This window comes from Osmia bicornis, chromosome 1, assembly GCF_907164935.1.
Source record: "Osmia bicornis bicornis chromosome 1, iOsmBic2.1, whole genome shotgun sequence".
Taxonomy (NCBI): Eukaryota; Metazoa; Arthropoda; class Insecta; order Hymenoptera; family Megachilidae; genus Osmia; species Osmia bicornis.
The window spans coordinates 8,505,112-8,530,795 of NC_060216.1; the positions used below are offsets into that span (position 1 = coordinate 8,505,112).

A 25,684-nucleotide genomic window follows, 5' to 3' on the forward strand; every position below is an offset into this window, starting at 1 on the left:
TTTATTTTAAAAAATTTCACTTCCTCAACTACAAATTTTTAATTAAAATTTATAATTTTGTTGAAGCTACATGTAAAATTATAAGTTAGGGTTGATGCATAATTTATATGATTCATTCCACGAATTCGGTCAATCAATGGAAGCAGAATATCATGGCAAACAGAATAATTAAGGATTGTTAATAATAATTGCTAATGTCCTCATTTTACTAGACATTCAATGCGTAAATCTTTAAAGATTTTTATAAAAATGCAATGACAAGGGATTAATAATAGCGTATAATCAGATCGTTAATGGGTTTTCGTACGACCGACATTTATTATGTTCATAAAGTGTCGAGTGACGAACGTCATTCAATGAAATTTTTGACGTAATTTGTATCCGCTCAGCCGACGTAAAGGCGAAAGATAATGCTTCCCAGATCAATGATGGTGACATCGGGGTCGAGTGTTTTTATTCCATTACTCGGCAACGCCGTCTTCCTAACCACTTACTTAACCTACAACCTTCATCCTCGTACCCCTCACGACGGGGCTTGATGGTCTTCGACAACTCAAATATTATCCGCCGCACAATTCTCCCTTCTTCGTCGCCAGAAAATCGACGTGCCGTAATACTCTGACTAAAATGTAGACACAACACTTTAAATCTAATTCACCAAAGTACATTACTGGTAAAAAATTGGGGAATAGATCATTTATTTGTATTTTACATTTACACACAAATCGTTAGGTCTAATATCTCAATATTTGCATTTTCTTTTAATGGCTACTTTTTAGAAATTGTAATTGTTCATCTTGTGATTCTTATTCCATTATTCTGATCGAGGAATTTCAGAAAGTCGTGTCAATATTTTCGTTTTCAATTATTTCATTTTATTGAAGTAATTATCAAAATTAAGAAATTAACAATTTTGCAATTGTAATAATTAATTTGTAATCAATCATCAGAATTTCTTTACTTCATTCTTCTCAGACGATCATAAATCTAAAACTAATCAGAAATTCTTTCCCGTCGTGGCTGCTTAATTTAATCAAAAATGTAGATACTTTTTCAATCGACTAACCAGGAGAAGCAAATATCCTGTAAATTTAAGAAAGTTTGAGTGAGTTTACGTCAATCATACTTCGAATCAATATGTCATCCATTTTAAATCTTTAAAGAACCGCCTTGCTAAGATTGATAAATGGCGAAGAAAAACGGGAAAGGTAGGGGGAAAGTGACAAGGGAAATACATCGGGCAACGAAGAGAAATACGAGCGATCCATTTGAAAAAAACGCATTATGCTGGTCGGTCTCGTTACAGGGGTTGTAAATAAAAACTCCGCTGCTCGTATCTGCATTTCAACCACACCCTGGGCCATTTGCATCTCATTTCGAACGTTATATCAGTTTCATTAACGAAGTGGAACAGTGGATTGCCGTTCCATCGATTACGCGTGGTTCGTTTAGTTTTCTCTGCACAATGTGTTCAAGTCAAATTTATCTTAACAAACGGTTACTCTTTTACTATAGATATTATCAATGGTCTTGTTTTATACTACCGAGTACCATAATAATTAAGATTATAGTGTACATCATAAAACGAATATCGTCCAAATACAGTTATCATTTATTTACACAAATACTACAAATTTGAGGAACAAAGGGTTAAAAGTATCCGTACAACCAAATTTGTTAAAGTGTTCGATCAAACGAGGATGGTGTTCACTTTGTAAACGCAAAGTGTTGATCATAACTATGCTTGTAACGACTAAACCGTTGGTCAAACGTGCATTGGAATTACAGGGGCGCCGGTACGTAGAGAGAAGGGTGCTCCGGGTGTTCTCAAGGGAGAGACGCGGGCGTGAAGTGGTACGATCGGACGCGGCGAGGACAGGAGAAGAACGAAGAGGAAGCGGGCCGGTGGAAAACGGTGAAGGAAGAAGCGTAAAACCCGGAGGGGTGCAGGTAGTTGCACGTGGAGGCGGAGCGACGCCGCGCGTCGCGTCGGGCTAGAGACGTCGGCCGTCCTGCCCCTAAAACGTTGGGTGGGGAGTCGTGGCGAACGCAGTTCTCGACGGGTCGCCGAGAAGGTGTTACGGTATTGTCGTCGGCTGCGGGTCACGGCGAGTCGTTCGAAAAGCCACGTGATCGTCTTTTCGCCGGTGCTCGAAGTACTTTCGATCGGTCAACCCTTTCGATCTTTAACGAAAGGATCAATGATAAAATAGTGTCGTCGTTTAAAGTTCGCGACGTTGAAATAAATCTTCATAAATCTTCATAAATCTTTGATGTTCATGGTCGGTGAATTATTTTCTTTTCAATTCGTACACCGGTCTCCGTCTTTGTTTGTCTCGAATGTGATTAGTGCTACGTACTTCTACCTTGAGAATATAAACACGCGGGTCGGTTACGGTTTATTCGTACATTATTCACCTGGCTCAGTTCGTCGCGACATGCGTCCTTGCTCGCTTCGCTCGTACGGCTCTTAGTTCATAGACGGACTTGGACATGGTAGAAAGACGCAGTTAACGGGACACGTGTTTTTTAGTGTGATACTACGTGGACGACGACGTGGAGTGTCTAAAGGTGTTCAAGGTGCATCGGGAACCGGTGAAGGGATAAAGAATGCGACTGCTGTAGGGGTTGCGGACAGGAATTCGGGATCCCCGGGAGCTCTTCGATAAGGTAAGTGTAGATTAAGATTCTTTTATCTTAAATGCGTCGGTGATTTTTATTTATTTTTCTGTTTTGACGGATGGTATCGCGTATTTGTGATTTTTGATCATCATGGTTTATTTTATAATTCAGTATTTCAGAGCGTATGTTGTCGAAGCTCCAAAACATAATTATATAAAATTATAGGGATTGTAAGGGTTTTCTAGAAAACGGGTTTTTTCAATTAATTTTGAATTTGAAAATATGATGTATATGTTACAGTATAAGTGTTAATTTAGTGAACATATTACGCTCATTAATTTGATAAATAAACATATTCACCAACAATGAAATTTACATTTTTATTGCTGGGAATATATATTTCTACGCATGATTTAATAAAAATGTATCAATATTAAATGAACGCTTTTACTAACAGATGTGCACACCAATTATATGAACTATCAATTTAATGTGCCACGCATGTTTGTGAATGTTAAATTTGTAGTTAATTATTTTCGGACTCAGGAGTGCATTACATATTTATTTCTAGTTTATAATGTCAAAGTGAGATCGTTAATAATTTGAATTTACAACATCAAAAAGATTTATATTTCTCATGTGTATTTACTTTACTTGATATAACTAAATGTTCGTAAATTTGTTTAAATGAAGTGTAATTAAGTTTTCATTTTATACAGACATTTAGTAAATTTCACTCTTTTACTGTAACATAAGCAAATATTTTAATTAACGATAACTTTGATCGAAGAATCATTAATATAAAATTTGAATCATCATTGTTTTTCGGTTCTTATACAAAATTTACCAATACAATCTCTGAATTACTTTGAATTTGGGCAAGTACTTATTTATTTTCTTCAGAAGTTTCTTTCTGTATGTAAAATTACAACGTGCAGTCCTTTTCTTTTTCGAACAGAATGCAGAATTATTTTAAAACTAATCCTATCTCTTCAATTTAACAATATTATATCAATTGGCGAATAGTTTTTAATTCCAACATTCTAGCATTTTTATCACTTGGCAGATTTCAAAATTGCAAACAGCTTTTCACACGTGTTCGTTACACCCATTTTATCTAGTAAATCTTTGCGATAACGATATTGACAAAAATAAAGAATAAAAATGGCTGATGAATTCATTCGTAAAAGAAAACTGGAATCAATTTTCTCGGTGTAACATCATAAAGCAATTGAAGCTATGAAACGATATCGAATCTTTATCGGTTTGCAGCATGCATTCACCTATCATTCGTCACGGGATACTATTACAGAAATCGAAACCGATATTGAAACAATTTTACTGATACATGACCATAAACTTTCAAGATTGAATTTATGTATCGTAACGTGTACTATCGGCCGGTTTAACTACTCCCTTTGCTCCTAAATCACCGATGTTAAAACAGAAAAGAGGACGAACAGAAGAGAAACGTTTCAAATACGACGCGAAATATTGGTTGATTGAAATTTACAGCCATTCAAACACATTTATAGCTCTCAAATTTTGCAACCATAGTAATTTTCACAGAGTAGAATTTCTTTGAACTATAATAGATTTGTATTATTGTTTTTTATATGAGGATTTTTTGAAAAATATTTTGGAATTTTTCAAATTTTTTAGAATTAGAACAATTGTTGCTAACAAAACTCGCGATATTCGACGTGTAAAAAGAAAAAAGAAACGGGATATTTATTCTAATAAAACAACTTTGACCTTGTTAAAAATTGTTCACTCCCATCAACGAAAGATAAACAATTCTCACTAAAATTTGTCAAAAATTTTATTAAAACAGTTCTCTGTTTATCTGTCGAGAAAATACATTCGTGAACAGGATAAAAGATTCAAAGTTTCATTTGTATGCCGCTCGAGGTTTTCGTGGCGCATAGTTTTCTGACCACGAAGGGTATACAAATATCAGAGTCCATAAGTTTCGCGCGTAAAGGATCGCGAAAGTTGCACGAAGATCACCAGGAACGTGAAAACATACGTTGATACATAGAAAAGGGTGTAGTTGACGGGGTCCAAGGCGAAGGAAGAACGAGCAGAATGCGAGTATTGGACGGCATAAGGAAAGGGATGAAAAGAAAGAGGGAGAGAGAAAGAGGGAAAAAAGAAGGCAGGAGAGAATCGTTTTAAACTACCATCCACTTCACATTCCTGATTTCAGTTAAGGGGTTTGTTTATTTCTTTTTTGGGTCTCGAAGGTTCGTCGTGCATTATACGCGCACCGCTGCTGCAGAATGTAATGCATCACGGATAAGAGAGGAAAAAGGAAAAAGGAAAACGATACCGCCCCTATACTAGCAGTGACAATGAACTTTTGCCTTGTCTCTTATTTGCTTCTTTCCTCTCCATTAGAATTGCCAACGACAGCTTTAATCGCGTTTTTCAATTATTTTCTACTGTATTAGTAACTCGTGTTGTTCGTGCAATTTTTTCAAGCGTTCAATTAAAAACTTTGAGTATCTGATTTTAGACGATGTACCTTGTTTTATTGTCATATTCGTTATTTACTAATTATTGGGAGGATAAGAACGTTTATTTTTGAAAATTTTATTTTACAAATAGAACGAAGATGTCCCTTTTTATTACAGCAACGAAAAGCTAGCTGTCGTAGATAGTGAATGATACGACATCGTTCCATTGTTTCCAAAGAATTTTACATGTCATGCATCGGGTCTGAAAGGCATAAAATTGATTCATGCTCACTTCGTGGAGCACATTGTTTTTTCTCTTTCATAAACGAGACCATGGTAAATGCGCGGCACATGAGATAAAATAAAATATGCAAGATTAAATAAAAGTAACGTGAAACTGCTTTAATAATGAGATATTGTATAAATCGTGTAGAAGTCTCTTACGGTAACCTTAGTTGTAACTTTATTGAACATTGATCGTTAATATTTATGAAAGTGCAGTCACTTATAAAGGTCTTTGTATATCTCAAATTAAATTTTACGTTTCAATCCTTTTCTGTAACCCTTTTTTTTGGAAACATGAAAAAAATAATTTAATTCGATATTTTAGTTCGTATTACAAAATAAATTTAGTAATAAATTTAGTTTGTTTAATTTATTTTAATTAAAACAACCGTTTCATGGAACGTATAAATACTTCTATGAGTGACTGTAAATCTTGAAGTACACCTTCAAATATTTCCACTGTATTCTGAATAAAGTCAAACGATAATAACATAGTTAAGAAGACAAACGAGTGCTGTGTGCGTTTCGATAGAGCACAGAGGGACATTAATTTACCAGAGGGGGGTCATTAAGGTTGTGATGAATGAAATGCATGCATCTTTGAATGCCACGCGATTCTTGTACCGTTGATGAAGAGGTAAGAAATATTTCTCTGTCGTCCGGTTACCTTTCTACTTGATAACTTATTCCTTGGCAATTCTTTTTTCCCTTATTTTCGCTCGAATTAAATTTCTCTTCAAAGTACCTATATAACTTCCTTCTGGAACATTATTCACCGTTTTACGAGAAAATTAATTTTCCAATTTCAGAGTTGGTATTACGTTCACGCACGCGATTTTTCTAATACTCCAATGTAATGCTCATTACCAAACGTATCAGTGTAATTTGAGGCATTTCTGAACCTTCGCCTCGTTTTCCTTGCGGTATGATGCAATCGTGAACGATGAAAAGGGGAAAGGGTGAGAGAAGAGAAGGCAAAGAGGAAAATCGTTTAGCACGCGATCTTCTCGTAATTCTGCACGCCAGTCTCGTGGCATGCTTTGTCTTCGTCTCCACCTGACGCGTTACACGTGTTAGATTGTTTCCACTCTATTTTTCGACCGGTGCAATTATTACCATACCACGGCGTAGCAACCTAATTGATCAGGGAATCGTTAGGAGATGATATTCTAGATATTTGCCTCGTATTATCTATGAATCTTTTGGTGCTTTTTAGGCCGATTTCGTACCTGTTAGGTAAGGGTGCGCCGGTATCCGAAATTACGGGCTCGGGCGGTTTCCTGAATTATACGAATATGTATTCGATTAGCAAGGTATTCTCAGTTTTGGGTGGGATTGAAAGCAGGAAGGAAAACATTTCAAAGGGGAATGAAAATATTTCTGATATATATTTAATATTAATCTTTTATTTATTAGACAGGATTATAGTTGTTCATTAACGAATATTCATTAATTCGTTGCAAATGTTTTAGAAAATCCATAAATTCGTTCTTTCAATGTTCAGTATTTCATTTTATTTATTCTTTAATTAAATTCTGTTCATTTTTATTGAATCGTAAAAATTACTGATGCAATCACCTACAAAACGAACTTTCCTCGATCAGACACGATTTCGTTTTCATTTTTCGCTGCAATACAAATTTTTCTCGAAGAATACAACGTTAATGAGCGCATTTAAAACACGAGAACCTGGGCAATTTCTCGCTATTCCAAGAAACGAGCGCAAAGCTTGAAAGCTGTGTCTTTCTTACACTGCTGATATTCGTTAAAAGAATTTTCTGAGTTTAAAGCTAGAAACTTGGTAAAACGTAGAACTCTATGATAGAGGTGAAACGAAAAGGACATATCTCGTTGGGGCTAGATGCATCTCGAGATATAGGGGTTGTTTCAGGGAAAGTGGAGCGACCTATTTTTTGTGGAATACTAGTCTTACGATAAAAAGCACGAATTGTTCGTACAAAACTGTGCTGTATAATTTAATATTTTTCTAAAAATAAAAATAGAATATCCAAAATTTAACTTAAATAATTACTACTTGGAAGTTAGGTGTAAACAGAAATCTTTACTGCTTTAAAATTTCACTATATGATTTTTCGCAAAAGTGCATCGATGCACTTACAAATGCACTTTTTAAAAAAATGTATCCGTAAATTTCTTATTTCTGTATAATGAAATAATTAGGGTACAATATTAGAAAATTAAAAGTTAAAACATTAAGTGCATTTTACAAGTGCACCGATACACCGATGCACACGTGAAAAATATTATACAGTGGAATTAAATGGTACAGAATTTTCTTCTACAATTTATCTAATTCATATAACTGGATTGTGGAAAACTGCATTTTAGAATTTTCCTTTTAATTTTCATACCTCAGCAATGAAATCAGTTTAAACATAATTTCGCACAACAATTTTTTAATTTCAATTTCAAGTCTCTATTTGTATTATAAAAATTGTAATATTATTAATTCTGAATTATTGTTCCGTATCACGCGAATGTTCAATAATTGAAGAATAATTCAATTTGAAGAAATGTAACATGCAATTGATCGTTGGCAGTGTTTGTTAGAGGGAATGTGGCCCAATATTTGCAAATTCAATTGCACGTGTGCTATTCTAACAAGACAATTTTGAACGCGACGTCACGCACAAATATGTGAACAGATGCATATGCATGTCCCACAACAGAATCCTTTCCTATCTCATGGTTCGTGCTTTATGGAAACTGGCTTTAATTGATCCCTTGTTCTCGCAAACATTACTTTTTCCCTTTTGTTTTAATTTCCTCAGAAAACTATTCGAAAAAGTACTCGGACCGGCTGAAATTTTCGTCGCTTTAATTAACTGCAGTATAAAATTATTCGGAAATGGATTTAGGTAATAACGTGGTGTGGAATTAAGCGTGAATTCATTCTCTAATCAAAACTGGTGATTACACATCAATTTATTGGATATTATCAGTGAAGCATGAAATATTTATCATGATTATTAATACTCAAATTATATATTGATCGAATGAAATGTAATGTGGTATCCTAATTTAAATATTGAAATAATTATATCTTGGTTGACCTCTTGTTCATGGTAAAGCTAAATATATCTATACATTTGTGTTGAAAACCACAGTCCGTTACCATCGACGATGCAACTGGTCTGGTTCTTTTGAGAACAGCAAGTGCACCTTTCTCTGTTGAAATTCATAGGTAGAAGGAGGAAATCTGTGGGAAACGTTCGTTTCGCTTTTGAAAATCACCCACGAATATCTCATAGCCTGGGAGAATCGACCTTCCGCCGGAAGTTCGACGTTGAGCACGCGGATGCAATAACGTTGATTGACTGTCCGTCAGCTAATCTTGCTGTTATTAACTTCGTCCATGGTGCAATTTTCTGTCTGTTGATTCCTTGTGAATATGTTTTCGGGAGTACTCATTCAGTGAGCATTTTGAAAAAGTGATTCCAATTTGTATAGATTGAATAGAAAAAATGAAGGGGTAGTGATTAGAACGTTCAGTTAATTAATAGATTCGTAATTTCGTGCTATGTGATTACTATTTGTATTACTTTTCTATTTTTTTATTTCTTTAGACATTGGAACTCATAAAAATTCAATTTGTTTCTTTAGAATTAACTAATTCATTGATACATAATCTTAACCCTTTACTGAGTTAATTAACTGAAAATTACATAGCATACATTCAATCAATTTGAAGTATGAAAAGTTACCAGAATTTATTCAGTTCATGTAAATTCCTGTACTTTAGTCAAAGGCAAAGGGGCTAATTATGTAATGGATTTTGTATAAATCCAATAACATTGACCAAATCGTGCTGTATTAACCAATAAATTGAATCTCGTACCTGGAATATTTCAGTTTTCAATCATAAACGAATAATCTTCATAAATTATCGGATATTGTGTAATAAATATATTAATGAATTTAAAAGTTCACTTTATTGGATTTCATAAAAGGAAGAATTATCGATATAAAATCAAGTTAAATGTATAAAGCTCTTAATTGTATTGTTAATTAAATCTGAATGTCTATTAATTAGCAATTCGTATAATAATAAAATTGGTATTTAAATCCCTCGTTTCACTTGTCTGACCACATACTGCCCGTAGCCCACATGTCTGACTTCATACGGTCATATTCTACTTATCTGACCATCCACTAAGAAGTGGTGATATTATAGACCGTTGAATTCATTTTGATGTAGATTATAATAATTTCATAAATGTATAGCGTCGTTTAAAAAGACTGAAACTGTTTTAACATCATTTTTTATGGTAACTATAACGTGGTTAGTGATTCGGTAAAAAGATTTAGTAATAACCTTCCTTTTTATTAATTTTTCCATTAATTTCTATATCCATCTTCCTGTGATATTTCTATGATAGTAATTTATTTAAAATCTTATTAAACTAAAGGTGTTTGCCCATTGAACTTCAAATTTTTTTACATATTAAAAATCCTTAAAAAAACACCTAAACTGATAACTTTTTTGAATCTTTTGGAGGGATTCATTTTCATCCTTGAAGCATTTGTTAAAACTTATTGCCCCATTAGCGGGGCTTCAGTATCTATAGAAAGTTTCGTTTTTGGTATAAGTCTAATTAGAAGTGGCACGGGAGTTCTCCTGGAAAATTCACGAAACGAGAGGAGAAGATAGGGCAACGAAACGATTGGACGGCGAGAATGCAACTCGAAGCAATTATTGTTCTCTCGGCAGCGAATTTAATTGAAGCGAGGCGTATGAACCCGATAACGAGAATCCGTATCCGTCTTGATTTCATCCGGTGCAAATCTTCCTTGATTTCCGCTGTTACGCATTCTTGTTCGGTTGGTACAGAATTTTTAGTTGTTCAACTCGCCTCGGTTATCGAGTCCGTTCCACCGACACTGTTTTCACGATGTTACGCTTTCTGAAATAAGTTTCGTTATTAAGATTTTGTTTCCGGATGTTTCGAATAGTTGGATATATTGCGCGGTCTATCAAGATGTAGAAGTTCCCCGAGCTTTCGGGGCTTCGTTGCGCTACGGAAATAATGACTGGAGAAACTTTTGGCCTCGCAGTGTTTGCGTAACAGGTATTTATTCAATTAACGGCCAGCCGGTTATCTTCAGTTCATTTTCATTCGCCGTAACAGCGATCGCGTTTCCAGAACAGAACAGTTTCCAGTCTTCGTTTTATGAAACAAAAATTGCAAACTCCCTTGTTCGAGTGAAATTAACTGTATTGATCAAAGGAATTTAGCCTTTTTGAGTAGAGAAACAGAACAAAAATTAATTTCTTATGACATTTCGGTTCCTAGTTTTGGACCATTAATTAATTGGCTATTGAAATCATCACTGATATTCTAAAACTACAATTATAGAATAATTAATCATTTTTTTAAATTCTCCTAAATAGAAAGGTGCACAAACTTTTCACTTAATTACATACTAAAATTTGAATAAAAATAGTTGACAAAATGCTATAAACTTTAAAACAAATAGATAAAAGTTTCTGTAGCTATCACTACTGTAACCCTTATCATTATCACCTCAACTGTACTTTGTTTATCAAAGTTGCATTGAATTAACGCTACCACGTGTTTAACACGGAGAAAGGTCACGCTTACTTAACCCTTTGCCTCGGGACAGAGTAACTATAATCACATGCTAAGGGTCGACTGTGTGCTAAGAGGGATTATTAAGCGGCAGTGGTAAAGTGTCGAGCATAAGCATGCAAAGAGTGTTTATAGTATCGTGTCGTAAAATGTTCGTTGTGTAGCAAGTGTGATTACCTGGCACCAAAATTCTGTCGCGTAACAACCGCGAACATAATGATCCGTTGTAAAATATTGATTGCACACAAGCTACGATAATGCATAAAAGCAAAAGCTTGGTAATGGTTTGCATGGTTTTGTAAATACTTGAATTACTTTTCTATGCTGGGAGAATATTGAAATTTAAAAAATAATTAATGCTGAACTAATTTATACATTTATTATTTTTCATAGAAAATTTTTATTTTATGTCAATGAACGTGTTTATTTATGAGGACTGATGACAAATAGACATTTAACTTACTGCGATAAGATTAGATAAAAAGGATCGAATCCGTTCGATAGTATCAGAACTTAAATCGTGCGGTACGGTTCATTTAAATTTACGACGAGACAAATTTTCTTTCCGTTGTCCCGAACAGTAGCGACGTTAGCTCTTTTCTATAGAAAATCAATAGCGGAGTAATGTTTCGAAAGTTCAGCGCTAAAAGCCGTGAATTAATTTTCAATTTGAAAGAAAGGACATGTTTCGTTCAAACAGGCGATCAATCATCACTGACAACGTGACCCATTCGATGCTTCGAATGTGCATCTCGCTGAACATTCGACAGGGAATAACATAACATTCGCAGAAGTAACGAACTTTGATTAAAATAAATATGAATAATCGAAAGGGTGACATTTCACCTCTTCCCCGTATCTTCGGAAAGCACACATATTATTAGGCAAGGATTTATTTTCTCCACATTTTACGGGTATCACATGAGGATACACAAATCCCGAGGTCGACTTTAAACATCCATTTATCCTTTCCGTCACATTTGTCACCGTCCACGGGGTGCGTCATTCAAAGAACAATCCCCGGAGTTCTCATAAAAATCGACTAGGGGAATGCGTGTCGAGCGACGAAGCTTAGGGTGGTTGGAAGCGACGGGTGGTTAGCAGTAAGGTCGAAGATTATCAGAGGAGACGGTTGCTGAGTGTTGCAAGTATGATAGGAGTAGGGAGGGGGTGCGCGCGTTAATGTATATTTATGTATTAAACAGGCATTATTTATACGTCCGATGAATATGCATTGTTTGGTGGCAGTAGCGAGGTGTCGAGTGCAGACCCGTCGCTATCACTGCCTCATCAATCACACACAGTTCCAGTGGCAACCCGCCCCTGTTCCCTGGCTGCCATGCAATGCTCGTGTTGCTGAGGGCACGATCTCGTTCCTCTCAGAATGGTAAACGCCACTCCTCTCCTCTCGGCAACAGCGTGCACACCACCATTCGTCCCGCAATTCACGCTAATTTACGTAATTTTTTCGCGATGCCCACGTGACACCCTCGTTACCGCTGCGCCGGGTCGTGCTTCGACGTCGATTCGCGTATTCTAACCCGATCTCCGCGCTCGGTTGGTTTACCGATTTGCGGCGAAAGGGGGGATACACGGAAGGGTCGCGTGCGCGCACACACGCTAGCAGATAGCGGACGGAAGGTAGATCGAAACCACGGTGAAGTTTCGCCAAATGGTCATCCGCGACCACCGTGGCGACGATATTCAGAACGTTAATCGGACGAATCAATCGGATCTCGTCGGCCGCAAAACTGACCGGCAGACATTCGAGGACTGCACGCGTGGAATGTATGTTGCAGCTACGCTGAAATTTTTCAGCCGTGGAATGGACGTTTGATATGTTGTTTTGCTCATGGATTTTGGCCCGGGAATTGCGCTTCGACAGCGCGACCCATACCCCTCTTTCATGGATGCTGTTAAATATGGATCGTTGTATAATTGTCGTTGCTATTAGCCGCGACCGGATGCATCGGTTTGCATTCGAAATTGCATCGCGCATAGGTTACACAGCTTCATTCCATTCAGAATTAAAAATGCCACTTTTCAATTTCTTTGAAAGTAGTGACTTAATTTCATGATTTTATTAATAACTTTGTTCTGCTACGTTTTGCTAAAGTTTGTCAGATAGTATTTTTATTTTTGATAAATTTTATTTATTATTTTAAAAATATTTCGTTATTTTTATTATCTATGATTCCAAAAAGTTAATATCAAATACTGAATAAATTTTGTAAAAAATTAAAACACTATTTGACGAGACGTTGGGGTATTAATCTTGATCCATTTCACTGTGAAGCAGGGTTCAGGCGTGAATCATTGACTTATACTACTTACGGAGACTGACAGTACGGGTATTACTGACTTTTAATAGGAACACTTAACCATTAAGATCCGTTTATTTTTGTTTCTTCATAATTGATATTGGTGCTTTAAGTATTCGAGGATTATAGTGGAAATTTATAATAATTTGTTGTTAAAATTCTTTTTTATTTTGGACAATTTTATCAAAAAGAAATGTTAAGGTAATATCCTTTCATTTTTTCTAACTTTAGTTAAATGCAGAGTGCAAATAGATTAATCCCGCTAACAAAAGTTATTTTATACTTCAAAGACACTTTTCTCTTCACTACACTGACGTCCTACCGCAGTTTCATGAAATACACCTGAGCACCTTGTTACAGTTTTAAAGTTCGTCACTTTTGCTGAGATTTTTTACCTCTTCAGTAAAGTAGTTTTTCACAAAGGGCACGGTTTCAGTAATTAATTCCATTCGTCTGTTATGTCACGCTGTGTAAAATTTTGACTTCCCTTTTGCTTCTTTACGAAACTTTGTGAAAGTTTTTTTCAATGTTTTTATGTTACGTGTCATGTTGCACTATAAAATAATGGAATAATTACAGAGGATTCTAAAAACATTTTTATTTCTTTCTGCCTTTTATTTGCAAAAGAGATTTGTAAAATGTTGATGACATAATGGCATTGATTATTAAAGATTTTCAACGTTATTATTCTAATGTCGTATCGCTTTAAATAATATAATACTTATTATTAAATAACCGTAAGATTAATTCTTAATATATCTACTTCGTTTTAATCTTCTCGTCGTGGCGTGTGTTGTCTTTAAGTTCTCAGCAAGTTGATGTCATTTATTGAGGCGAGTTTACTCGAGGCACCATAAGGTGTATTTTATTACCCAGCTTTAGTGTCATTTGCCTTCCTGCAACACCAAATCAAGTGGTGTATCACTTAATTACGAGTAGTGATGTTGCTTCCTCTCTAAAACCACAAATTATATTATGTACGAAGACGCATACGGTAATAATATTTCAACAACAAAAGGGGGATAATTACAATCCAGATCTATGAAACTTATGCAAAGCTTAAATTTACAGAAGAAACTGTTTCACGTATTTGTAAATAATATCTGAAAGAATAGTTTAAAATTTATAAAATAAGAACAAAAGAATGCAATTTAAATTATTTATTGTCTTAGAGATTCATCATCCCAGAATAAATTATATAATTATTATTAGTTTTCTGAAAATCTGTGCTTACAAAGTTTTACTCTTTCAATTTATTTCTGAATCGTTTCGAATTTGTATGAATACCGTTTTGCTGTAGATGGAAGTGGCAGTTTACTCTGTAGGTTAGTAGAAAATTATGAAAATTGTTTTCCGGTTGGTCGGATCGGTAACGATCGTTGGTAGTCTCTTCGTTTACACTTCTCGCGTTCCGTGCAACAGAATAAATCGTTCGTATAATCGAATATGCATTTGCGAGACTATTGAATTCCCACGCAAATGCAGTGAACTTTTACTGGATTTTCTTGCGCTCTGTTTTCTGTACCACTAGTAAATAGCACGCGTTAAACAATCGAGCTCATACGATTGCGAACAATGTAAACGCAGAATGGTAGCATTGAAACGAGATACGTGCGGCTGCTACAAAAATATTTAATATACTTATTTCCTATCATTTCAAGAAGCATGTCACAGAAAGTAGAATTAAGATATTAAATAGGTAACTTTTATAGGAAAATTACGAATATTTAAGATGTTAACATTGAGAGCTATAAATTATTTACAATCACGGGTTGGATTTATAAAAACTTAAGATATATAAAATAGAATTATTAAAATTGGTCTTAATTTTAATTATTCGTAACATGTACTCGTTCTTTATTTTTTGTGTGTTATCAATGGTTATAAAATAACAGGACTGTATTTATCCTCCATATAGAGTGGATAAAGTATACGTGTTGAATTCACCACTGGAAATTATGTCCATATATTATGATACGACCTGTATAATACCATAGAAGTGTTCTTCGACCCTGTTCGCGTATACATATCCAGCGAGGAACTCTCAATTTTCGCGTGCTCTTTCCACCCCGCCAAATTAGATCCGCTCGTACGACTTTTATCGTCCGTTCTTCTGGTAACCATCGTCTAATATTCCTCTTGTAGTTCACACTCGAACGGCACTATGCTCGAAAACGGCGAACTTCCTCCGCTGTAATAATAGTCTGAATTCCTTCGGAATCTCTTACTAAATTTCTGCTGAATTTCCTTCCAATGAAAATTTGATGCCTGTACAGGATAGGTCTCCGGGTATTTGTAAATCTTTTCACATCGACCATTGCCAAGTTTCCCCACCTTGAATTCGTAACCACCTATGTATCCCTATATAATTTTCATGTTACAAAATATCGTTTTACTGTTCAGGGGGTTGTACATACACGGTAAATGGTCAGAAAATAAAGATATATTTTTGAGAATTTTTTTTAAGTAACTAACATAATATGAAAATTTTCTGTTTTATGATATATAAATTATCAGTATTAGAGAAGATATAAAAAATATTTTTAACAGTTTTGATAATATTGTGCCTGGTGTACACAATTTTGAAACGATTGCCTGTAAACAAACGTTGCACAAGGAAGCCAAGGAAATTGATAAATTACATATGATTGATTATTACATCGCGTAGAGGAATTAAAAAATTTGGAAAATAATAAAATAGCGGATGTATAAAGAAATACTTTGAAATTTTGCTAATTTCCGTTAATTTTTCGAATTTCGTCCTAAAACTATATAGGGATGTTCGTGGGGTGTGTATCTATCGAAATATGTGAAACAAAAATTAATTTATTCGACCATTTACCATGTACGACCCTTTTAAATAAAATATTTTAATAACGCCAAATGCTTCAGAATAAACCTAGATAGAGTAAAATTAACATTTGAAAAATTCAATTCTAAATATCCAGTCGGTGCCGTTGCACAACATTGCATTTCTGTCGATTCGACAATTTTATTTGCGACCATTTTCATACTTTGAAGATCGGTTGGAAGGTTCACGTAATACGGTAGCGGAAAAAGCGAGTTGATACGGTAATACGGTAAATTGTAGAATTGCTTGGTATACAGATATTGTTGTGGAAATGTGTGCAATGAATAAACGAAATTTCACCAGTCGGTTACCCTGTGGCCCGTTTGCCAAACGAACTTTCAGGACCGTCCGCTACCAATCACTCACTGTCCGCTACAACTCAACCAGCCGCATCGCGTATTTCTATCGGTTATCTACAATTGATTCGATACCTCTTTTGCCATTCGTTCCCCGATATCGGTCATTCGTTTGCTTTACATACGTGTCTTTGATAGCAGTTATTTACGTTTTCTCAGTCGTTAGACCGCATTTTAACGTATCTCCCTTGTTCCCTTTGTATCGCTTTTTCGATATATCAAAAACACAGATTTCAAAGAAATATCAATTTTTGTTATATTTCCTTTACTTCGTTTTCGCTTGGTCAATGAAATTGTTCTTGAAATTTTTCATTTTGAACACGGCAATTATTTAAAAAACAGAAAAGAAAAAGAATTCTAAAAATTGTCTAAAGATATAACTTAAGATATATTGCAAAGTGATTTAACACTTTTAATTCACACCGTTGCGAGGAGCATTTCATGTCACCGGGTTTACCAAAGTTTGGAGCGAAATTTAATCTTTGATATTTAGACGGGAATCGGTTTCGAAGGAGCTTTGGAAAATGAGGAAAATCCATTTCGTCGGAATGCCTAATAGCCAACGTCACCGTGAAATGTCACAATATAGGCAGCCGTAATGAATGGGCAAGAGTTTCATTGGAGCCGTTGCTGTTCTCTGTGCAACGAAGAGTGGATCGGTCGGCACTCATCATTCACTGTCTGTTGCGAGTCAAGCATGCCGCATATCAGTTCTCGAATACCTTTCGGTCTTCCCTTGGACGCTGTTACAAATCTACCTACCCTCGCGCCGCGTAAAACGATTCCATTTCAATTTGTATGCCTGGACGTCTTTTTTTTATTCGTCGTCAAAGCATACGCGACTCTTGCCAATTTTTCTTCTAAATGAGTTTCCCTTTTGTGCGGATCTGAAATTTATAATCGTTCTAATTCGAGGTACTTCTCGTTATTGGAACCTATTCATCCGTGAATGGTCGATATTTATAACTGATGGTCTTTGTATGAAAGGAAATAGGGTTGAATGATAAAGTTTTGTTTAGGGTTGAATAATATAATTAGAATATTTGAGAAATAGATTCTTATAGAAGTTAAATTTTTGTTAGGTTGAAGGTTTTAAATGATAGGAACGCAATTTCCTTTCTCCTTATGCATAAAAATTACTTTAGATTTATTTTCAAACGTAGGGTTGACAAAGTGTATGACATTGTATGACATTTTATTGAGTTTTACTACTGATTTTTCAGTATCCATTACCGTCCAACTGAATTCAGAAACTTACCACATTTTCACAACAATTTTTATATTTAGCAATGAAATATATGTTACAACGCGAGCTAATTTTGTAAGAATTCGTACACAGCAGCAGGCATTAAAATTTCAGTAGTATAAGTCAATAAAATGTCAAACGCGACGAGTAAAGCAGACGGGTCCGTGTTCCTTCTCTAACAGATCATTTAAAAAATAGCATAATATACTATTAACGCGTGAAATATAAATTTACATTAATTTATTTTTCATTATTTTATCTAAAAAAAGATAAAATGTGATCTGTGATAGACAGATGTTCAATTGAATATTAGCAGCGAATACGTTAAAGTGTTAGCGATGTTCCAACAAATCTAAATGGTTCAGATAATAGCCTATCTTTTCCCGAAGGAGCAACGTATCAAAATTAGCAGCGCACGAAGGAACGATGAGAAATCACAAGGGAGTGTTGAACGAGGTGTCAGTTCGGCGAGCCTTATCGAAACTATAACCAAGACGAACGTTCAGCATTTACCCGTGTCAACATAAAACGAACTGCCTTCGTCGGTGAAACTGTTTCGGTTTACCATCGCCTTCGGGTACCTTCTGCTTCCTTGCAGAACCCTCGCTCACACCAACGTAGCCGAGGGTCGAACTGTGAGAAGCTACTTCACCGTGCCCTCTCCAACTTGCAAGTTTCAGTTATTGCTGAACTCATACTTCCCTCACAATGAACCTTAAGTATTCTCGATCCTCGATTTCAGACAAAAGTGGCCATAGGCAGCATAGCTTGTCGTAACACGACGATTTTACACAAATTAGTCGGCTCGCAAATTTGATAATTACAACTTTCACCCTAACACCCTGGTAATTAAAAAATTTTCTTATCAAAATTTCCTGAAGCCTTGGAATTTAATTAAAAATATGAAAAATGTTAAAAATGTTGGCTGCCCTAAATACAGTCAGGCTCTTAGTCCATCAAGTCAAGTTGATTAATATCATCAATAATTAAAAGAAGCTAATGAAGTCGGCAATTAAGCTTGATCAATAATAAAGTATGGTTCGTTATCTCGTTCAAAATTGAACTGTACGAAGCTCGAAAGAAGAATATTATTATAGGTAATGGAGAATTAATGAAATAATGAATGTAACATTACACGTGACGAATGGAGCACAGAGGACAGAACAGTTTCGCGCAGTTTTGTTTCGCGACGACAGAAACGAGCCTGTTCAATTATTCCGTGCCGGTCCTTCGAACACTCTGCAAGTATAAAGATTAAACGCACAGCAGCAACACGGGTGATCCTGGATCCGGTTGGCCTTTATTGTTCGAGACAACAATGGACTATGCAGATGCCCTGCAGCTTGTAAAGCCTTGCGTTCAGGCCGTGCCTCAAACCTAGCGAAGTGTTCGAATTTTTTTCCTTTCACGCTCGCCCCTAGCCTCTCGCCCTTCACCCCTCTATTGGCACGTCGGAATGTTTGCATTGCATCGTTTCGTTTGTAGCTTTTATCAATTTCGACTGTCGAGATCGAGAAGACGATTTCTGAACGATTTCTCGATAACATTGGATAGGATTTACAGTCACTCGCGAAAGTTTTCGTGTATCCTATAAAAAGGTCATCTTGTAACATAGTTACCTTGTTGGCACCCTGACGTGTAACATAGGATTTCTTTAAGGTAAGGTTAGAAAAGAGTTTTGAGAAAATTTAACTTGTATAAACTTTTTTATCCTTACGTGCAAAGAACAGGGATGAATAGGGACAGTGTTAAGGTGATAAGTTTATAAGAACAAAATTCAAATAATTTTAATATATTAATAGTATTTTATTTTAGATTGTACATTTGTTGAAAATTTTCAAGTGACACAATAGAATTACATTCACGATGAAATTTTTGATACCGTCGGTATCTCGAAGTAGAAGTTTGGATCCTTTGTTCTCGGTACATTGTTCCCGGATAAAAAATACACGCAGATCCATCACTATGGTTGATGACTTGCAGCAACTTGACGAGCTGCTGTCCATGGTAGAAGAATAGGGCGAAGAATTGATCGATCGTTTTTTTCCATCGATTTAGGGAAAAACACTTATCTTAAGCTTTCCGCGTCAATGATTGCCATTAGGAGATAACTTCCTTTTGGTCTTGTTACTTTTTGAAACTCTTTAGAACTACTAATAGCGTCGAGCAAAAATTGGTTAGGTGTTTCACTGATAACGATCCATAGAAAATGTTCAGCTTTTCACATGTAGTTTTGTATCAATAACGTTATCGTAATTATTTTTTCTAATTATTCAATGCTTTTTACTTGATCAATATAAAATGTACTCTTTTTTTTTCAATTTACTGAGAACCATTGAGAATGTAAATTTTTATTAACAAATGGACAAGAATTATTGAAGATTTGTTTGTATTTTGATAGATTGAAATGTGATTGCTTTTTAGAGTAGCAGTTTATTTAGCAATACGTAGTGGAAACTCTATTGTTGAAATCAATAAGGAGACAAAAATGTATCTTATATATTTTGATATCATTATTAGAAATTAAACAAGTTGAAAATGGGCAGATAACAGTGGTATAATTGTTAAAATTTCTATTACATCGTTTCCAACACATGTTATTTGAATTTGTACGTACACTGTTGCTCGTACTATCAACCAATTCGTGAAATCCTCTTTATTTGCCTGGGATCAAGGGATGACTGGCCTCATCCACCCCAGGTCGACGCGTTACCTTATGAAATTTTCATGTTTCCCGGGTCCTTGATCGACAACAGATCGACATGCTGCGGAAATAACAGACCTGTATGTGTTTTCACTGAACGAGAACAGTAAATGTTTATTTTGGAATCCGTTTAATCTTGGCTATTTAGGAAACGTAAATATTTAAATTCGGTCGAAAAATCAAATTGATCGTTGCTAACTGTTTTGTGTAAATATAGAACACCGTGTGTAGGATTTTTATCATATAGAATTGTTTGAATGGAAAATATTATTTTTTTACTAAATTTCTTTTTATTATTGACCGATGTACATTTTTGTACATGTTCTGCTGTTATGTGCACGATTTTCTATCAATTTCAGCGTTTTGTTAAAAGCTCTGAATCGCATTTATTTTATATTACACATAGTCGTATGCATTGATTGAAACCGTGAAGTTTGGATAGTCATGTAATCAAAATGCGATGAAAAAAAAAAAATTTGAATGATGTTGAATAGGGCAAAATAATGAATTGAAAATTTAAATTGTAAAATTATTACTTGAAATTGCAATTTATTGCAAACATGCATGCAACGCAATATTAGTCATACACATTTCAAACATTAATTTTTAAAAATAAATTTCATAAAATATTTTTCATTATTTTTTATTATTTTTCATTAAATAGGGCTTTTCAATAGATTAAAATTAAAAAGAAATATCAGAGATATTTAGGTCCTAATAATTAACAAATTACCCAATAGAAGTTATCTTCAAAATCCCAAAGAAATAATGCAATCAATTATAAAAGAATTCGCTGAAATAAATCAAAAGAATCTAAACTTCCTCGAGCAAAGTCTTGAATTAATTTTCATCAGTTTTCCCTCTGTTCGAAGAACATTCAAGCTTAATCAAACTTAACTCCAACGCCGGAAGCGTACTTTGTAGAGGGAGTATTTCATAACAAAGTCGGTATAGATATGAAATCTTCAAATTGCCCCTCGTCGGAACCTCGATCGACGAAATTCTAAGAAACATATACGTTCTTGGGGAAAATCAAAAGCAGGAGCGCGACAGATCCTCGAGTAAAGGAGCAGGGTCATTCCGCGTCATAAACCTGGCACTTCATTTTTCCCTGCTTCTCCTCCAACGCTTTACACCCTTTAAATATCGTATCCCTTTTCTATCCTCCGCGCGTTGTCTCTTTTCATCCGACCGTCCCCTCTGTGTTTCCGTTTCTCCTCTGTCTTGCAGCCGTGCTCCGTATTACTTGAGCTATGTAAATGAATTTCGTTTAATTATCCGAGGATGAAGTCTGCGAGAGACGTGGGACGAGGCTTTAGGTGCCCGCTGAAGAAAGCGAAGAAGGGCGACGTCGCTTCCGTTACAGTTAAAGACTACCTCTGAATTCACCGCGGCTTTGCCAGCTTTAGAATTTCTCCAGTCTCTCACCCTTTTGTAGCCTGGTTCCTTTCTTCGCGTACGTACATATACGCGAACGACCGTAGGCGTTCCACTTTTAATTGTCGAACAACAATTTCCAGAACGCGACGTTAATTCGGACCAGCCGAGCTAAGCCGAATCGAGCTGACTTTGCTGCTGATTCCTTCGTCCTCCGTGTAATTTGTTCAGGCAAATTTCCCCGTTTTGTCCCGTTTATCATCGCGTTCATTCAGCCTAAATCACAGACGAAATTCGCATACTGCGATCATAGGAAAAATTTGCTCCGGATGGGCATTAATTGTTCCACTGTTGAGTTTTCATTTCCCAAATGACAAAGCTGTTAAATCGAAGCTATTAAATTGATTTAAAAATAATATTATATTCAGGAAAATATATACTATTGTTAACAGAGAATACACAAATCATTATGCATATATGTACTTACATTTTATTATTGAAGGTTTTTATTTTAATCTTCTATCTCTATAAATATTCACGTTTTTGAAATATAAAATAATGACTCACTAAATACACTCGACTCTTTAAAATGAAATTGGAAATAAAATTTTTAAATAAAATTTAAATATAAAATAAAGACTCACTAAATAGATTTGACTCTTTGAAATAAAATTTTTCAATAATGCTTTTAACAGTTGTAAAAAGTATAATTATTCCAAATATGCAAGTGATTATGTTCAAAAATTTATTAATATACAAATATCTTGGAAACAAAAATAGGATGATGGTAGGAGTATCGTAGAAATCGAACAGCCTTCAATTTATGAGCAGAGAATAAGAAGGCTCATTGGGTGGAAGTTAGTTTAGAACTATGCGGATATTAAATCTCGACTAGCAACGAACACCCTCCAGTTTTTCGTTCCCTTCTCTGTTTCTCTCTGCGTATTCTCTCGTCCCTCGTCTAATCGGTCTTCTGTATACTCTTGATGTTGGTTAAGATTAGTTAAAGTTGGATGAACTTCCTCCGAGTTCGAAACTATGCGCAAGAGGTTACATCAGCGCCAGATTTTGCATGTTATATGATATAATGGAAATTATAATCGAACTTTTAAATTCCAACCGTTCTTGCGGTATCTGTTTTTATTAATAGTTGGTGTATTGATCAAAAACATGAAGAATTTGTACTTGGACTTGTTATTTCATTTCATTATTAATGATATTATAAAAAACACAAGGTTGCAAATTTGCAGTATTACAATTGCTTATTTTAATTAACAAATTTCTAAAATTGATAAAAATCTAGATTTTCTATTCATGAAAGTTTCAAAATTTTTTTTTCTTTGTTCAAAATTAAGAATGTTATGCAACGAAGGATTAAACTTATAGATAGACGAAAAATGTAAGTCTAATTGTAGATTAAACCTCAAAGCCTTCTTTTCACCTCATTCAAAATTACACACGGTGCATGCGTTCCTATGACGCTGCATAATAAGCTCCTTGAAAATTAATAAAAATAGAAAAAGAGGAATGAGCAGTTCAATGTTAATAACACCATACTGGGACAGTTTTTACTTCTAAATCTACATCCAGGAGCAGCGTCAAAGTTTTGCGATATTATGCATATATTAATTAAACGTCCAGTATATCATTTCTAATCCCGGGCAAGGGTTGTCAGTGGGTTTGGACGGCAGGCTAAGTAGCGCGTGCAACACACGCTCGACGTATTTTTATTAAAAAATATTTGCGAGGATTAGCAGCAGCCGCGCTTTCATTACTTGTGGCCGGCGGGAAGAGTCAAAGGAAACGTTCAAAAAGCGAGCATTCATAGCAACGCCCGGATCGAGGGATACGTGCATTCGTGTATTTAAGCGCGAGTGTGTCCATCGTTAGTGGTGTACGCCTGCTTTTTCATGCGACCCTTTCTTCATCCGACCCGCGATACAACATACGGAAAATGCTTCGGGATTTTTCTCTCGTTCCGAGATATTTTTCAATGGCAATTAGCGTGTCTGGTAAGCGCCAAGACGCTCTGCTCTTTTATTATACCCGCGCGAACCTTGCTGGAAAATCCTTGCGACCGCCTTACCTTTCGTTTATTTAAAGTTCATCTTCGAAACGGAATTACATTTAACGAGCGTTACTTGTTTTCAGGGTTACTGTAACGTGGAGAAATTTTAAGTTATACCTTTGGGAAGTTGACAAAATTGATCATTTTTAATTTATACAGGTACATTTTTATATTAGCATAATATAATATGAGATACATTCAATGCTGGATTAAGGGGATGTCTAAGGAGACTCCTTCTAATCCTTCCATTTACAATGCTAAAAAATATTCAATGAAATTGTTCTTATTATTACCCTTTTTTTACGATTAAATGTTATTTAATTTTATTCAAATTAATTTAATTTAATTTATTTATTTATAAATTTTAATTTTTAAGCCAAATTTAAACTCATTCATCATTTAAAAAAAAGTAAAATTCCATGGGTTTTTATTAAAATTATAACACGAAGAATGTTTGTCTTTCAAATTTATCTGTACAATGGAACCTTATAGCACTCGCTCGTTTTTAATCTTGTAATAATTTACAAACTGTTTCGCGATATAACTCCTTTGTAATGCTCCTTTACGACTCTCTGTTTAGCTTTCCTTTTCGACTCTTTGTTCGATACTGATTTCTAACTCTTGCACTCTTCGATCACATCTAGATCTTTCGAACTTTGTTACAATCACTTTTCAGTTACTCCTTTTGCTGCTTTTTTTTCTTTTCATTCGAACTCGTTGCAAACCCTGCTCCGTATCGATTCGCAGCCGTTGCGTTAGCTTTAACACCTAATCATACCTGCAACTTTTATCGTAACCCTTTATGAACAGAGAACGTACACTGTTTTATGAGTTGTCGGGTAGAGTTTGTACGTGTAACTTTACATGTCAGAGTTATTACAGCGGATAGCAACAGCCGCGAAATAACATTGTATAATTGAGCAACCATAAATGCGTTACCACCTTCCCTTTCTCTAATGAATCGACTCAAATTTCTAGTGCATTATTTAGCTGCTTACATAGTAAATGATCTTGAGTAAATTAGAACGTCTGCATAATTAAACTTTCTGAACGAACATTATACTTGCTGATGAATTACATTTCGATCTGTTATTAAAAGCTGCTGCATTTGAAAAAATACACGATTAACAGTTTCGAATACACAGATAAATTTTATTAAATAAAATTTTGGTATTATCTCACTGTAAATTGCTAAACAATCATGCACGACGTTATCACGAAAATGTATATAAATTTTGTTTCCAAATATTGCAAAATATAGAGATATATGAAGTGAGTTATCATTTTATTCCGCAATATAATATGCTCTCTATATTTTAATACTTTCGATCTGTCCATGTTCCCTGTTTCTCGCAATCAGCCCGATACGCTATCATGCCTCTGTCTCTCTTTCATCCCCTTCGTCACTCTTTCACACGTACACAAGCTACTTCTCATTCTCATTCCCTCGGTCGGTTTCCGTCTGACTCACGTACACAGGCACACGTTATAAAATGCTCGTTATAGTTCGCCGTGGTGTTCACGGCACACGGGGTGAGGAATTTAATTTAGAACTTGATTTATATTTTAGCGGGCCATAAAATGGGGAAATAATTTGTCCCCTGCACGCGTATGAGATGGGCTACCCTCTCTGCACCGCTATGCAGGCTTCGTTCTCTCATCCCCCAAAATTGTTGTCCTTCTCTTACAACCATCCACACCCTTCTAGCTCTCTCTATCCGCCACCCTACACTGTGTCTCACCCTTCGGTTAACAGCGAAAGGTCGCGCAAATATATTACGCG

General features: G+C 35.3%; 1 protein-coding gene across 4 annotated transcripts in view; it reads left to right on the top strand.

Moving 5' to 3' along the window:
- The first annotated feature begins 2,076 nt into the window (after positions 1-2,076).
- The window catches only part of LOC114882903 (lachesin-like), a 172,771-nt gene continuing 149,163 nt past the window's right edge, over positions 2,077-25,684 (top strand). For 3 of the 4 annotated variants that reach the window (XR_003790500.2, XR_003790501.2, XM_029200086.2), the window contains exon 1: positions 2,077-2,670. The gene's annotated coding sequence lies outside the window, so the exon portion shown is untranslated. The remainder of the gene's footprint in view (positions 2,671-25,684) is intronic. The other variant, XM_046286124.1, reaches the window with a different exon arrangement.